The sequence below is a fragment of the Protopterus annectens genome, chromosome 9.part0 (genome assembly GCF_019279795.1).
Source record: "Protopterus annectens isolate FY-2018-M chromosome 9.part0, PAN1.0, whole genome shotgun sequence".
NCBI lineage: Eukaryota > Metazoa > Chordata > Ceratodontiformes > Protopteridae > Protopterus > Protopterus annectens.
The window spans coordinates 945,175,608-945,193,493 of record NC_056743.1 but is presented as its reverse complement, the minus strand read 5'-3'; positions in this window follow the sequence as shown (position 1 = coordinate 945,193,493).

Here is a 17,886-nt window from a genome sequence, read left to right as displayed (position 1 = left end):
TTAGTCGCTTCAGACCGCCTTTACTATTTTTCAGCTCCAATCACAAACAGAAAATCAGCTTGGTAAATACCACTGAACTGTCGTGTCACTTCCACTCCGCCTCATCCTATTAAACCTAACTTCTCTTCCAGTTCAGCAACCTGTTTACCATCCATTGTTCACATTCACCTTACAGCTGTTAATGTGGTCTTCCAGGAAAGTAACATTCCAGTTAAATGTCCTCTGCAGGTTTCTGTATACAATGTCATATTTATAAGTGACAGAAAAATAACTGTGTGGTGCACACAACAGCAGACACCGTGAGATCTTTGTGAGCGTGGAATTGCAAGCGGTCACTAGAAGTGTTGCCCCGATAACGGAAAATACTATATATATATATATATATATATATATATATATATATATATATATATATACATACACACACACGTGTGTGTGTCTGCTCGTGTAATCATGTAGGTAATGAGCTTGCATCATATTAGGAAAGATTGCTTGGATACAGAGAACTTGATACTGATATTTGCCCTCAAAATTTGTTTGTAGTTTAACAAATGAATTGCTAAAAAGACATGTTGCTACTTTTTTTAATAAAATGTTTTATTTTAACATTGCTGATGGATTGCATTTCACAATACACCCATTGGTTTACAGTCTGCATGTTTCTTCCTTGCTGTTGGCATAGCCATATATATCACCCATTTCTTCTCTATTAAAATGCTTGTATACAATGTTACATGACATTATGTAAACTTTTATCTGGGAAGCTGAACAGTTATTGCAACAAAAAAAAAGTATTGTATACTTATTAGAAAGGTTGGGGGGGTTGCATTATTAGCCTATAAAATATGTTAAGCCTGTGATATAAACCTGCCTCCCCTCCACACATGCAAATATCCCTTTAATGTTTTATCTAATTTTATGTGTCAGTGCAAATTATTTCTGTTAATGCACTACAGAGTTACACAACTGATGTCCTCCTTACATAATTTTATTGTAATTTCCATTCTTTTTTTTTTTTTTTTTTTGGGGGGGGGGGGGTCTGTATCAACTTGTTTGTACTCATATGGAACGTTACTTTTTTCAATTATTTTGTGCCTGATGGATGAATAAATTCATACATATTTGTTTTAACAATCCATTGTAGTCTGCCTTTTTTTTCTTTTATATTTCATCTCATACAGGGCTGTGGCTCCCTATACCTCTAGACCCCCTAAACTTTCATAGACTGATGCAGAGAATGAAATGACCATTCAGGCATTATACACATCTTGGAGAGAGGCAGAGGTGACTAGTCCTCCCGTGACTGTATCTGGGAGCAGGTGGTTAACATGTCAGTGCTGTAGGAGGCCATTGTCATACCTATAAAAAAAATAAATAAATAGGGTCAGTGAGACAATCACACAGGCAGCTGCAATTGCCTGGGAATCTATGGCTATAGGGGGTGGTCCTGCTACCAGAGTACCACTGACTGAAACACAGAAGTTCCTGTCCACTGTCAGAGATCCAGACAGTTCATCATCGGTGTGCCGCTCCTTCTTTGGACACAATAGAAGAGTCTTCGTGGGTCCTGTTCAAGCAGCTTTATTATATACAAACATCTCGATATTACTTTACTGACTTTAAATTAAGTAACGTATACAAACTAACTACTGTCATCATACATACATACTCTCTGCCTGCACTCTCAAAATGGCACTGGGAATCGCACGTGCTCGGTATTTAATGTGCACGCTCAGTCCTTGATATTCTTCTTAAAGCCACAACACATACACTCTGCTCTACATCTTTCCTCTTTGAGAAATAGATCATGCAACATTATGAATTTATTTGGCTTGCAGATATTACAAGCAGTTCTTTGTTATGCAATTATACAAGATTAGGTACATATATACAGTTATGTCCATGTTGCTGTGTATTTCATACTGGGCCTGGACATTCAACCTTATCATTTGACATAAAACTAGGAATTAGGTTTAGCAACTGTAGCTGTCTCCACAGAATGTTCAACCTTGAAAGTATGTGGATCATCCTCAGGAATGGGAGTAGAGGTTGAAACACACTCTTTGATGGGAACAATGTCTGGTTCGCTCTGAGATCTAGAGTCTGTATATCAGAATAACAATGCTGAGATACTGATTCTGGTACAGGAAGAAGATGCCTAAAATGTCTCCTGTACTCCACACTCTCGGATTCTATAAGGTAGGATCTCCGATCAGCATATATGCCTGTAACTTGACCAATCAATTTGAAACCTTTCACCGTTTGTATCCTCACTGTCTCTCCTTTCCTTAACAGACAAAGAAATCTGCTCGATTTATCATGACTGGACTTCTGGATAGAAAGTTTCTTGAATAATTAGCCTTGATGGTTCTGTTGTTCTTAGCTTTAGGCCTCAATAAATTGTAACTAACAGGTAGCATCATTCTGGTTTGCCTGGGAATAAGTTTTTGAGCAGGTGAGCCAAGTATATAGTCATGGGGTTTGTTTCTGAGATTAAGTAAATTCAAAAAGACATCGGTATTGTCACACTTTGACCTTTTAAGTAATTGCTTTGCACTCTGCACTGCATCTTCAGCTAGCCCATTTGACTGTGGATATTCAGGACTGCTAGTAACATGTACAAAGTCTCATTCTCTTGCAACTTTCTGAAACAACTGATTAGTAAATTGAGTACCTTTGTCAGAAATAACTGTGTGGACTACCATGGACTGAGTAATGATGTTTCCACTTAGTAATAACAGTAGTGGATGTTAGGTAGAAAGTCAATCTCAAACCAACTTGAATACGTGTCTACCAATACTTAGTAGTGTTGATTGTCCCACAGGAAGATATCAGGGGCTACTGTTGACCAAGATAGTTCAGGAACTTGACTTAGCTGAAGTGGTTCTCTTTGCAAATGTGGTATAGTACTATTGCATACTGAACAAGAAGAAAGTACTTTATCAATGTCTTTCAGTAATGAAGGCCAAAATACTAGTTTTCTCGCTCTTCTCAGTGGATGTAGAACCTGGGTGACCACGATGCAAAATGTGGACATATTCTTGTAAGGAAGCAGAACAACAAATTTAGGACCTTTGAAAATAATGCCATCTTCCATCAACATTTCATCTCTGTAAGGAAAATAGGTTTGCACTTCAGGTGGTACACTAGATTGCTTTGACAACCATCCAGCATTGATGTAGTGATTGATCTTTTTCAAAACTGGAAAAGTCTTTCTGTGATCTCTCAGGTCATCAAACCTAGTGGTAGAAAAATTACACATTGCCATCACGTCAATGTCAAAATTCTCTGTGTCAAGCTGTTCTGTCATATTTCTTGGTGATCTGGATAAGGTATCAGCCAGAGAGAGTAGTTTGCCTTTCGTACAGACCATTTTGAAGTTGTACTTTCCAATCTGAGTATCATTCTTTGTAATCTCACTGGAGCTGAATGCATAGGCTTCTTTAAATAGTAACTAGAGGATGGAAATCAGTTTCAATCTGAATAGCTCGACCATAGATACAATCATGAAACTTAAAACATGCAAATACTATTGCCAAAAGTTCTTACTCAATTTGAGCATATTACATTTCAGTTTGAGTAAGTGTTCTAGATGCACAGGCTGCTGGTCTGCCCTCTTGAAGAATAACTGAGACAAGACCAAAATTTGAAGCATCACAGAAACGAGTGACTGGTTTATTCACATCATAGCATATTAATGTTGGTGGGGTGGCAATTTTCTGCTTAAGGTCTTCAAATGCCTTCTAGTGCTGTTCTAATAATGACCATGTAACATTTTTGCAGATCAGCTCTCTTAAAGGTGGTGTCAACTCACTGAAGTCTGGTATAAACTTGCCTAATAGTTAACCATGCCTAGAAAATGCTGTAAAGCTTGATTATTATCTGGTGCTGACATCTGAAGAATAGCTGTTTGTTTGTTTGGTTGGTTCTGGTCACAAACCAGTACTGGTAAATAAACGACCTACATATATAACTCTGGTAGCCTGAATTTGCACTTCAGAAGACTGAGTTTCACATTTACTTCATGTGCTCTGTCTAGAACTCTAGGTTTTTGTCATGCTCTGCTCCACCATTGCCTCCAATCAATAAACCGTCTACTATTATGACACAAGGATAACCTGAAAAAATTTGCTCCATTGCACGCTGGAAGACTTTACTTGCATAATTTATTCCAAATGGCATCCTTAGGAATCTGCATCTGCCAAATGGGGTACCAAAAGTGGTTAGCAATGAGGATTTGTGATCAAGCATCACTTGCCAGAATGAACTTTTTGCATCCAAAACAGAAGAAACAGTGGCATTTGGTATTAGAGCTATGATCTCTTTGACTGTACGTATCTGATGATGTGGACTCTTCAATGCTTTGTTCAAATCTCTTGGGTCAATACATATTCTGATTTCATGAGCTGCTACCATAGACGACATCCATTCAGTTGGTTCTGTAACTGGACAAATTACACCTTGCTGTACCATTTTATCCAGCTGAGCCTTAACTTTATCCTGCATAGCTATCGGAAATCGTCTTGCTGGTCTGACTACTGGAGTTAAACAGTGTCTACTTTAAGCACTGTGGATTTATCATTGATCTGGACTGCACAAAACACTTCGCTTTTTGCCAATAAATTCACTGCATCAGCTCAGCCACCAATTACTGATACACCATCTACATAGAAAGTTGACTACTGCAACACTAATTGATCAACTTGCTTTTTTGTGTGACGTTTCTTTACAGCTGCATGGGGTTTACTTGACTTGCAAACCTTTTGTAAATGATTCCATTTTTTTTACACGTGTGACATTGTTGACTAAATGCAAAGCACTTCTCTCTTTTAGACTCATGACTGGCACAATTGGGTTTTGCCAATGCATGCTTGTACTGCACAGAGGAACATGCTCCTTTAACTGAAATAGTTTTCCAACAAGTTCTAAGACTATGTGGTTTCCTGGTGAGTCAGCATGGGGTGTAGCTGCCATGTGCTTAGGCCTACTTCTGTTTGAAAAAAGTTGCATGCTATCTACATTTGCTCTGGGGTCTACTGAAACCAGACTCTTGTCACTCGCAGGCATACTTGTGTGTTTTTCTGTCACTTCATGGATCTGGCAAATCTCAATGGCTTTACTCAATGTTAAATCACTGTCACAAAGTAAAATCTTTTTAACAGCAGCAATATTAATACCACATCAGCCTGTCCTTTATTAACTCATCATTTAAGTTACCAAACCAACACATTTTAGCTTTGTTTCTCAGGTCAGTAATATAAGCTGCAAAAGTTTCCCCTGGTTTCTGATCTCTCATATAAAACAAATACCTCTCTAATGTAATATTTGTCTGGGGATTATACATTTCTCTGAACTTGTGCTTCACACACACTGGGTCCTCCCTTGATTCAGCCTGTACAACAATATGATGATTTTCACCTTCTCCCTCATATACTGCTGGTGCATACACAAATGAACACTCTCTTTCTATGGCGTCTGGCCCTGCTAAGTTTAGCAAAATTAATGCCCTGGTGCATGCATCTTTATCTGATTAAGCTACTTGAATAAAAATATTGTACTCTTGCTCAAAGATTCTCCAATTTTTCTGCAATATTCTGATCAAATACAAGTGGTAAGGGCTTTTGAAATCCATTTGCCATATTAACACATATCATTGAAGGGTTTTGCAAATGAGCATAAACATAAACACATACAGTGGCTATAAAATGTTTATGTACCCCTGTTAAAATGCCAGGTTTTGTGATATAAAAAATGAGGTAAAAAAACAACACGGACCCCGAGCAGCTCACTATTGTCCTCCAAGTCACGATAACAGACCATAAAAAAGTTTAAAAAGATGTTGATATATTATTAAGCGTTCAATTTTTAAATCCACTTTTCGTCGAGTATACCTTACTCAACTTCATCAGATAAAATCATATAATAGCCAATTCTAAATGAAAACACTCTATATAGACTCCTAACTAGGTCACATGAACATACTAGTAATGTTGTTATTGGCTAGATGTTTTTGCAACCATGTAATTGTGTCAAACTTAAAGATACATTGTCACATTTATGTTTAAGTTACAACTGTGACCTAACAACTTCAAGTTCCAATCACAATTTTAAACCGCACTGAATTGTGCGTGTATACATACTGCAACGTACAAGCTCTTTCCACTAACTGTGCTATAAAGGGATTTTTTCTACTATCAGCAACGCCAATCAGTTATTGTCCTTTCTTGTATTAAACATCTCGCTAACAGTAGGTAATATACTCAAACCTACCTTTACCCACTTATAAATTTAAAATATTAGTGTCATTATGATTCATTATGTTAAGTAGGTAAAAGAAACGTACTAAAACATGTATGTACTAATAAATAACAGTGTTCAAGATACTTGTAAGTTAAACACACGACTCTACTATAATAATCGGTGATACATTCTTATTATCTAACCAAATTCTTTAAACGTAGGATACACATTATGGAACTTACTTCATTAATGCCTGGAAATTGACAAGCATTAACTCTCAATTGCCAAATTAGTTCGCATCTTTCTAGTCTAAGTGACTCAGGTCCTCCTCTCCCATAACTTTTCAGTTGTTGAATGACCCTAAACTTAAACAAGTGTCCTGGATACTCGCTGATATGTCAAAGCTAAGGCCTACATCAATATATTTACAAAGGTGGCACATATTACATTTGTTCATGCCGCCTCTGCTACTAGATAGGCTACTGTTAGCCTCTAGAATTGACTTCAGGTTACTGCCTCGTCTAAAGACTAGCTTAGGCAATGCTGGAAAGAGGGATCTGAAGTGCCCATATCTCATTAAAATTTCCCAATTCTTAGAAATTATAGCAACTACATCACTAGAATCAAGGTTAAATGTGCAGATGAAACTATAAGGACAATGGTTGTTTTGCCGTCCTCGTCCAAGGTCTAACAACAGAGTTGTTTTTCAAGATTGGAGTATATACACCTGTCATCCTTTTGTGCTGAACCTGTCTGATAATTTCCAGGACAAAGGAACTAGGGTACCCTCTTTGTGTGAAAAAAGTTTGTAACAAACTGCATTCTTCCTCAAAGTTGGCATCGCTAGATACCATCCTGGCAGCTCTAACCAGTTGGCCCTTCACTACAGATTTTTTCTGGAATGAAGGGTGACAACTGGTATATTGAAGAAACGCATTAGAATAGGTGTCTTTCCAAAAGATTTTTGCTACGCAAGTCCTATCCTGGTAGTCCTTACTTAGTTCCACGTCTAAATATGCAATTTTATCTTTGCTGTAGGAAAAAGTAAACTTCAGAAACTTAGTGCTAGAATTAAAGCCCTCCAACATGTGTTGCACTGTAGCTGGATTGCCTTTAAACAAAATAAATATGTCATCTAAAAATCGTGTGTAAAACTGAATTTGGTGTTGGAGTGTGGGGTTAGTTAGAACATGTTCCCTTTCTCAATAGGCCATTGCAAAATTGGCTAGGCTAGCCCCACAAGAGGAGCCCATAGCTACTCCAACCTTCTGATGGTATAGTCTAGTGTTAAAGATGACATAATTATAAGACAACACAATATCAAGGAGCTCTTCCACTAGTTGTATCTCTCTTGTGGGTGCTCCATGGCCAGGGGGGCCCATGCTATTGGACTGCTGGACTGCAGCCCCCTCAACTGTAAAATAAAAGAAATAAAACTAAAAAGAAAAAAAAAGAAAAGAAAAAAAAGTTTAAAAATTCGCGGACTTCGCGCATGTGCACTAATCCGGACTGCTGCTGAGAGTCTGGAGCATGCTCAGATTGTCTCAGCAGCAGTCCTAATTGGAAAACATGAGGAACGGAGCTCCCAGAAGTCTATGCAGTTTTAAACTGCATAGACTGTCCTGGAACTTTCTGGGAGAACGTGTCGGAGTTGGACTGCAAGGTCAGCAGTCTGGAATTTGCTGCAGTCTCATCAGGAAGATCTCGTGGGTCATTTTGCATGGGGTTTGGATTTATTGGTTTCGATCGGAGAATCTCGCGGGTCTCGAGTTGTGCGGGTGGGGTTTGGATGTATGCATTGGATTTATGGAGGGAAGGATCGGGTTTGGATTTATTTATGGAGAAGGACAAGAGCTAGAGGGACAGGTAAGTGGGATTTGGTGTGTGTGTGTGTTGTTTGACTTTTCAGGATGACTTTATTGGCTTTTCACTCACTGAGTTCCAGGAAATGCTTTGGCTACCCAGTGACATTGAATTGAAGTAATTAGATAATCACAGAGTGCATTGAATGAATGCATGAATGTGGTGACACTATGGAGGGGGTTTATTGCCAGCTATGATTCATAAGTAGAACATATCAGACATGTCATGATGCTGTAATAGAAGAGTGACTATGCAGATATATGTCTTCAATAGTAAACATTTTAAAATCCTGCAGAGACACTTATTTTGCAAGGTGCAGTTATTTTTAAAATACTTCTTCTATCCACTGAAAAATAAAGTCCTGCTCTGGCAGAGATCAAAGAAGTGTAACTATATGCATAAGTTCACTAGCCTCAGATAATCTGTTAAGACCTTAATGATGTCAAGTGGGATGTCTGGGGATTAAATCATCTATCAGATTATTATATTCTGCTTTATCCCATTTACTTCCAAGTAAAAGTGGACTGATATGCATTTTGAAAATTGGCTTTTCTGGTTACAAACAAATTGTGCATTTGCAAGATGTGGATAAATAAACATTGTCTATCTAGAACATATGATATTTGTTTTGTCTATCTCCTCAGTCATTAATGAACCCAGTCTCCCTACATCTTCTCAGTAGGGATACTTTTCCACAAGTAGAGTCATTTCATTCACCATCAGTTACATTTACAGAAAGGCAGAAAACGCTAGTTGTGGCAAACATAAACCTTCTCTCACCTTTTTCTCTCTTCAAGTCTTTTATTCTTCAGTCAAATATTTTTGTCACATTGGTCACTATGTCAGTAAACCAGTACAATTAACTGAGAGAAGATTAAGCTTAGTAGTAAAAAGAGCATGTTTCCTACATACTTCAAAACTGCATGTAATAAGACTTGTTTGCTCTGGTTGGTTTTCACCCCTCCAATGTCCTGTAGAACCATTAAGTATCACTACACAATTTAACTAATATGGAATACATATTGCAAAAGTAATAGTAAGGATCTAATTCATTTACCCCTTTGCTTGCTTATTTGGAGGTAAAAATAGTGATCCTTGGAAAAATTAACACGAAGTACAGATAACACTAGTGACAATATGAAATGGCATTTTTTGGCTTATAAAAGTTGACATTAACATTGATGATTTCTTAATTTAAATTGAAGAAGACTCATGAATAGTGATTCCTAAAAACTCTTACACTATTTACATACAGCACAGGTTACAAGAGAAAAAATAGCAATGGAGCTGTTTGAAATAATACTAAAAATAAGCTGAAATGAATACTGCTCCATTCCAATCTTGAGTAGAGGAAGTGAGTCTTAAAGGAAAGCATAGTAGCATAAAGATCCCAAAGGAATGTCAATTTTAGAAGTGGAATGGTCACATCAGACAATGTTTTTTACTCATGGGCAAGTCATCCTTGCTTTAACTTTCCTAATTTTCAGTAAGAATTTTTTTGTAATAAGACTGTTTGCAGGAATATGACTATACAAGCACAACATTACATGCTTGAAAAGTGAAGGGTTTAAATAGTATTTAAAAAAAATACTTCAAATTAATCTTATATTGTGTCTGCTAGAAGCTACACATCTCCCAACAGTGGTACTAACTGACATCCATTATTAATTTTTTCATTGCTTTGGTTAGTACATTGACCTGCAAGTGTTGCTATATCTATGAGGTGAATGAAATGTTTAGACACGTGCTGAATTTAAAATATAATTTCAGTTGTTAATTGAGATACTTCATACATATCAGTTACTTACTGCTGTTTTGTGATCACAGATTATAATTATTAACTTACCTTATCAAATGGCATCATGCGACCTTCCTTCAAGCATGACATTATTCTGTCAGTTCCTGCATCCCTAAAAACACTATGCAACTATAGACCCATGATATCCTATGTCCATTCAGTAAAATCTTTGGGAAGTACTTGATAAGCAAATATTTAAAAAAATATAAATGACTATGAACTCCTCTGTGGTGAACAGCATAGTCTTCATAACAACCTTAACAAAAGCACTGTTCTAAATACAGCAAAAGACTAAAGAAATTACAGTATGTTAACAGCAAGTGCTTTCACTGACATAGCAAGAGGCTTTTAGTAAAGTCAGGTATACACTACTACTAAACAAACTAACTACACTTAACAAAACGGTCTGTGTGTTTGCAAACTCTGTGTTCTCTGACACGGGGAAAAAAAATACCTGCATTGTTTCCCATGATGCAATTTTAGGATCTCTCCTTTCTTTCACTATTCCTGAAAGATTTTATCCATAATTTCTCTTTTCTCAAACTTAATCTATATGTTGACAATACATCCATATTACATTCAAACAAGTCTTTTAATAACCTGAAGGAAAAAAAAATGCAAAACTAACAATTTGGACAACCTCCAATAAACAGCATATACACTTCCAAATCAAATATGATAGTTGCCAGTTCTCAGGAATCTATTGCAAATCTATAGTTATTACAATCAAAGCTTTACATGACAACAACCTTATTTTAGTGGGTCATAAGACATACTTAGGGCTCAGATTAGACCCTAACTTGACCTTCAGACAACACACTGAGTAAACCACTAATAAGGTGCTAACTGAGTTATGTAAGAAAATCTCATATTTTCTTTTACCATATGCATGGCAACCCATAGCTAGAAATGTAATAACCCCAAACTGTACCATGGTCTTCTGTCATAGAATTTCTTTTGTATTTCAATACCTACCTTATTCAAATGACAGAAAGCAAATGCTGTTGCTTTGCACTGTTAGCAGACATGCAGACAATTCTGGCAAATTAGTGGCAAATCATTAAAGACTGAAGTAAAAAAAATGACATTGAGTTTCAGCTATCATACCCTTTAGAAAATTCATACTAATGCAAGACCTAGTGTTCTATTATCTTTCTATGTTTATAGGAGCTATATTTAAAATTGTCCTTATTTTTGGGCCTTTGTCCCATTCCTATTTATGGCTTTGTCCAGATTTCTTTCTCTGAGGTTTAGAGGTATGACAAATGTGTTAGGGCCATCACTGTCAGCCAGAGACATTTCAAATTGTGACACTCTTGTTGCACCCCACTCCCCCATGTAGTGACTCTGGGTGCGTCTAAGCAAGGCAAGGAGCAGTTATGCAGTATAAGTGTGCAGAGTATTCCCCCCATCCAAGTACTACAGTGGCTTTTCATTTGTCCTTGATTTTGCAGAATGTTCTGGTTTTCTGTCATATTTTTACACTGTTGATTTATGCTTCTTATTATTCAGAAAATGCATGTTGTTGCAGTCCCTGTTGCTCTGTGTTTAAGTAGCAATGCTTTAATGACCATCAGGTAAGCTTTTCTGAGATTATAAGATGCAAGTAAGCTTTAGTAAGCATACTGTTAAAGAATTACCAACATTGAAAACCTTTTTGTTGTTGCCATGCAGAGAATATTTATATAACTAGATAACGTATAAGCCTTAGGTATTGAAATGCACATGACAGTATTTGCAATAAAGGACAGGATTAGAGTATTTTCAGAAGCTCATTACATTTGTTGGAGACTTGCAGTCGTCTTTGCAGGCTTTACCCGTAAACTAAACAGAATGCCAATCTATCATGTGTGGTCCATAACCTGTGCAGTAATCCTTTAAGCAATTTATCTTGAGCTTGTTCCTTGTTTGCTGTTCATTTTTTACTTTGATCATGTTTTCCTCATGAAACAAGTCGATAGCTATTGTCAGGCAGCAGGTCTTTTTTGGATTGCCGGTTTTTGAGTATAGCTTCACACCTTTCTATTTGGTCACACTCCTTCCCATTGGCCCCAACCCATTCAACTGTCTCCTGCAGCCCCCCTTTGATTTGAAGTCACCAGCCCCCACTGTCCATGGCATTGCATCATGTAAGACACCCATTCTATTCCCTCACAATAGGGGATAGATGAATAAAGGTCTTTTACATCGATAGTGAGGAACAAAGAATCCTCAGTAAATGGGAGCTTGTTAATGCTCTCCAAAAAAGACCATGAGTCTTTAGAAATTTGTGGTTCATGTGTAACATATTTCTTTAAGATGTTATCTACCACCTTTGCACATGAGTATGTAATACTATCTCTAGTGTCTACCAATGGACGCATTGGAGAACGACCAACACTTTTATGGACTTTTGGGATTCCGAACAACATCGGAATCCTGGGAGCTGGCTGTACTAAATAATTATATAATGTTTTATCTATTTGTGCCTCTATAAAGGACCTAACTCTTCTATAGGCACCATTGAGTTCATTCCTCGACACCTCAACATAAGTGTGACCCTCAAGTATATCAGACATTCTATTCTTGTAATCTGTATTATTCATAATGGCCAGGCCTCCACCCTTATCAGGTTTCATAAAACGTACTGGTGCCTGGCATAAAAACCTCAAGCTGTCTCTGTCCTCCTTACTGATATTATGTTGTTGTTGTGCACTACCTGATCTTGAACGGTTTGGTCTATTCATAAGATTACGAAGGTCCAACTCACTAATTTGTTTGAAAAGTGCTATCAAAGGGTGTAAAGGTGGGTTGTATACACTAGACACATAGTAGGCACTCTTGGGATTCATTTGTTCCCCCATTAGTGCCACTAAATTCAATTTCTGAGCGAATAATTTCAAATCAATCAAAGTTGTTGCCACATCTAAATGTACTGTAGGCACAAAAGTGTGGCCTTTTCGCTAGTAAATCAATTATGTCAGATGTTATGTTAATATCTGAATAATTGAAGATTTTAAAGTCCATGTTAGAATTGTACAAAATGTTGCACTTAGGAGACCTTGGCAATGTCTGTGATGGGGCCCTTTCTTCTACCATTTGTTCTTCGCCCTGTTCTTCGTCGACCTCTCTTTGGGTGGTACAAAGTTCAAGGCTTGATTCCGAAAATTTGTTTGGTTTAAAGGGGTTGATGTCTTACCTTGGTTAGAGTTGTTATCTGCTAGTCTTTCACTGCGGCGTATTACTCCAATGCCCCCAGGTTGCTGATTCTTTTACCTGGTTGTTGTTGTTAGAAGGTGTGGGTGGATGGTTCTGTTCACCTTCACTATTAGGCTTAGAAACACAAGTCGGACAGAAAACTCCCTTGGGAATTTGGCAGCTTAGGGTAGGCTACACCGACCTCATAGTCTCTCAAATCTCTCTTGATTTTCTTAATTTTAGTAAGATTAATTTTTGACAAGTATTGGTCAATACTCTTGGGATTCCTTATTTCCATGTCCAAGCCATTGGTCTCAATTATTAACTTGTCAGCTGCTTGTTGATAGTGAGTGCAAAAAACTTGTAACAGTTCTAGGCCATGTCTATCGAAAAGATCAATTAAGGCCTTGTGAAAGATCGATCCCTCAGTTAACCCTGTTGGGTACTGCCATAGTCTGAGACCCCTTGGTATAATTTTGAGTCTAATACGTTATTTCAAGCTGTATTTTTCTTCGTTTAAACAGTTTTTCATCAAAATTATTCATTTTATTAGCCATGTCTGTTCTTACCTCCTGGGTAGTGTCCATCGGGTTACACAAAGCTACTTGACTGAAAGAAAACGATGTGTTTAACCATGAACTCAAGTTTTGTACACTGGATGTAGGCTGTCTATCAAGAAGCTGTTGTCCCGAGCTAGAATGCTCCTCCCTGGTTTCGTTAATATTGGTACTTCTATGAGTATCGGTACCGTACATAGTCATTGGTTGGCCACCTTGGTTAAAGTTCAAAATTTGAATTGGTGTTTCTGTATTACCTTGCAGGTTTGGAATACTTTGTTGCGATGGACAACATTGTGAAGAAGTCACGTCGTCTAATCTTTTAGAAAGGCTGTCCACTTTCTGGGTTAAAAGTTCAATAAGTGCCATCAGGTTACCCTCACTTTCGTGTTGGCTCAATGCAGGAGTCAAACTGAGCGGAGCTTCAGGGTTCATGTTACACAATGACATGAACAAACTTAAGAAGAAAATAAACCCACTAGGTCAAAAAACAACATGGACCCCGCGCAGCTCACTATTTTCCTCCAAGTCATGATAACAGACCATAAAAAAGTTAAAAAAGATGTTGATTTATTATTAAGGGTTCAATTAGACTATATCATCAGAAGGTTGGAGTAGATATGGGCTCCCCTTGTGGGTCTTGCCTAGCAAATTTTGTAATGGCTTATTGGGAAAGGGAACATGTTCTAACTAACCCCACACTCCAATACCAAATTCAGTTTTACACACGATTTTTAGATGACATATTTATTTTGTTTAAAGGCAATCCAGCTACAGTGCAACATATGTTGGAGGGCTTTAATTCTAGCACTAAGTTTCTGAAGTTTACTTTTTCCTACAGCAAAGATAAAATTGCATATTTAGACGTGGAACTAAGGACACCAGGATAGGACTTGCGTAGCAAAAATCTTTTGGAAAGACACCTATTCTAATGCATTTCTTCAATATACCAGTTGTCACCCTTCATTCCAGAAAAAATCTGTAGTGAAGGGCCAACTGGTTAGAGCTGCCAGGATGGTATCTAGGGATGCCGACTTTGAGGAAGAATGCAGTTTGTTACAAACTTTTTTCACACAAAGAGGGTACCCTAGTTCCTTTGTCCTGGAAATTATCAGACAGGTTCAGCACAAAAGGATGACAGGTGTATATACTCCAATCTTGAAAAACAACTCTGTTGTTAGACCTTGGACGAGGACGGCAAAACAGCCGTTCAGTCCTTATAGTTTCATCTGCACATTTAACCTTGATTCTAGTGATGTAGTGGCTATAATTTCTAAGAATTGAGAAATTTTAATGAGAGATGGACACTTCAGATCCCTCTTTCCAGCATTGCCTAAGCTAGACTTTAGACGAGGCAGTAACCTGAAGTCAATTCTAGAGGCTAACAGTAGCCTGCCTAGTAACAGAGACGGCATGAACAAATATAATATGTGCCGCCTTTGTAAATATATTGATGTAGGCCTTAGCTTTGAAATAAGAAATAGGAAATTTAAAACGACAGGCAAATTTGACTGTCAAAGTAAGCAGGTTGTCTATCTAGCTAAGTGTGTAGCATGTCCTGCTTTTTATATTGGTAAGACCGATAGAAAACTGTGTGAGAGGATGTATGAACACATGTATTGCATTAGTAAAAACAAACTTGAAAATGCACTAGCTAGACATATCAGCGAGTATCCAGGACACCTGTTCAAGTTTAGGGTCATTCAACAACTGAAAAGTTATGGAAGAGGAGGACCTGAGTCACTTAGACTAGAAAGATGCGAACTAATTTGGCAATTGAGAGTTAATGCCTGTCAATTTCCAGGCATTAATGAAGTAAGTTCCATAATGTGCATCCTACGTTTAAAGAATTTGGTTAGATAATAAGAATGTATCACCGATTATTATAGTAGAGTCGTGTGTTTAACTTACAAGTATCTTGAACACTGTTATTTATTAGTACATACATGTTTTAGTAAGTTTCTTTTACCTACTTAACATAATGAATCATAATGACACTAATATTTTAAATTTATAAGTGGGTAAAGGTAGGTTTGAGTATATTACCTACTATTAGCGAGATGTTTAATACAAGAAAGGACGATAACTGATTGACGTCGCTGACAGTAGAAAAAAATCCCTTTATAGCACAGTTAGTGGAAAGAGCTTGTACGTTGCAGTATGTATACACGCACAATTCAGTGCGGTTTAAAATTGTGATTGGAACTTGAAGTTGTTAGGTCACAGTTGTAACTTAAACTTAAACATAAATGTGACAATGTATCTTTAAGTTTGACACAATTACATGGTTGTAAAAACATCTAGCCAATAACAACGTTACTAGTAGGTTCATGTGAGCTAGTTAGGAGTCTATATAGAGTGTTTTCATTTAGAAATGGCTATTATATGATTTTATCTGATGAAGTTGAGTAAATTATACTCGACGAAAAGTGGATTTAAAAATTGAATGCTTAATAATAAATCAATATCTTTTTTAACTTTTTTATGGTCTGTTATCATGACTTGGAGGACATTTGTGAGCTGCTCGGGGTCCATGTTGTTTTTTGACCTAGTGGGTTTATTTTCTTCTTAAGTTTGTTCATATAAAAAATGAGACCACAATAAATCATTTCAAAACTTTTCCCACCTTTAATGTGACCTATAACCTGTACAATTCAACTGAAAAACGAACAAATCTGTTAGGGGAAAAATATAAAAAAATTTAAAAAGTACAATACGCTGGTTGCATAAGTGTGCACACCCTTAAACTGATACTTTGTTGAAGCACCTTTTGATTTAATTACAGCATTCAGTCTTCTTGGGTAAGAGTCTTCTCAGCATGACACATCTTGACTCGGCAATATTTGCCCACTCTTCCTTGCAGAAATGCTCCAAATCTGTCCGATTGAGAGGGTATGTCGTGTGTACAGCCCTCTTCAGATCACATCACAGATTTTATATTGGATTTAGGTCTGGGCTTTGGCTGGGCCATTCCAAGACTTAAATTTTCTTCTGGTGAAGCCATTCTTTTGTTGGATTGCATGCATGCTTGGGGTCACTGTTGTGCTGAAAGGTTAAATTCCTCTTCATCTTTAGCTTTTAGCAGATGCCTGAAGATTTTGGGCCAAAAGTGACTGGTATTTGGAACTGTTCAGAATTTCCTCCACCTTGACTAAAGCCCCAGTTTCAGCTGATGAAAAGCAACCCCAAAGCATGATACTGTCACCACCATGCTTCACCGTGGGGACGGTGTTCTCTTGGTGAAACAAAGTGTTGTTTTTGCACTGAACATACCTTTTGAAACTGTGGCCAAAAAGTTCAACCTTGGTCTCATTAGAGCATAACACATTTTCCCATATGCTTTTGGGAGACATGATGTATTGTTTTGCAAAATTTAGCCGGGCATGGATGTTTTTCTGTGTAAGAAAAGGCTTCCGTCTTGCAACCCTACCCCACAATTCAGACCTATGGAGAATACGGAGATAACTGTCACTTCACCAGTACTTGCTAGAAATTACTGCAGCTTCTTCAGTGTTGCTGTAGGTCTCTTGGTAGTCTCCCTGACCAGTTTTCATCTTGTCTTTTCATCAATTTGGGAAGGACGTTCCAGTTAATTGCAACGTCACTGCTGTCCCATATTTTCTCCACTTTTTGATGACTGTCTTCACTGTGTTCCATGGTATAGCCAATGCTGTGGAAATGTTTTTGTACCCTTCTCCTGACTGATGACTTTTAACAATGAGCCCTTTGGTGTTTTTTAAGCTCTCTGCAAACCATGGCTTTTGCTGTAGCAGGCAACTGAGTAAATGTCAGGAAAATCCTACTAGGACAGCTGAACTTTATTTGGGGTTAATCAGTCTCATTAACTGATGGCAGGTGGGTACCCAAGAAGACTGAATGCTGTAATTAAATCAAAAGGTGCTTCAACAAACTATTAGTTTAAGGGTGTGCACACACAACAAAGTATTAGTTTAAGGGTGTGCACACTTATGCAACCAGCATATCGTACGTTTTTTATTTTTTATATTTTTTTCTCCTAACAGATTTGTTTGTTTTTCAATTGAATTGTACAGGTTATAGATCACATTAAAGGTGGGAAAAGTTTTGAAATTTTTTATTATGGTCTAATTTTTTTATATCACAAAAGCTTGGCATTTTAACAAGGGTTTGCAAACTTTTTATATCCACTGTACACATATGCCAGACATTTATGCCAATACTTGTAAATGTGCCCAATAGTACAATAAGCCTCTGTATAACTGAACTTTGCAA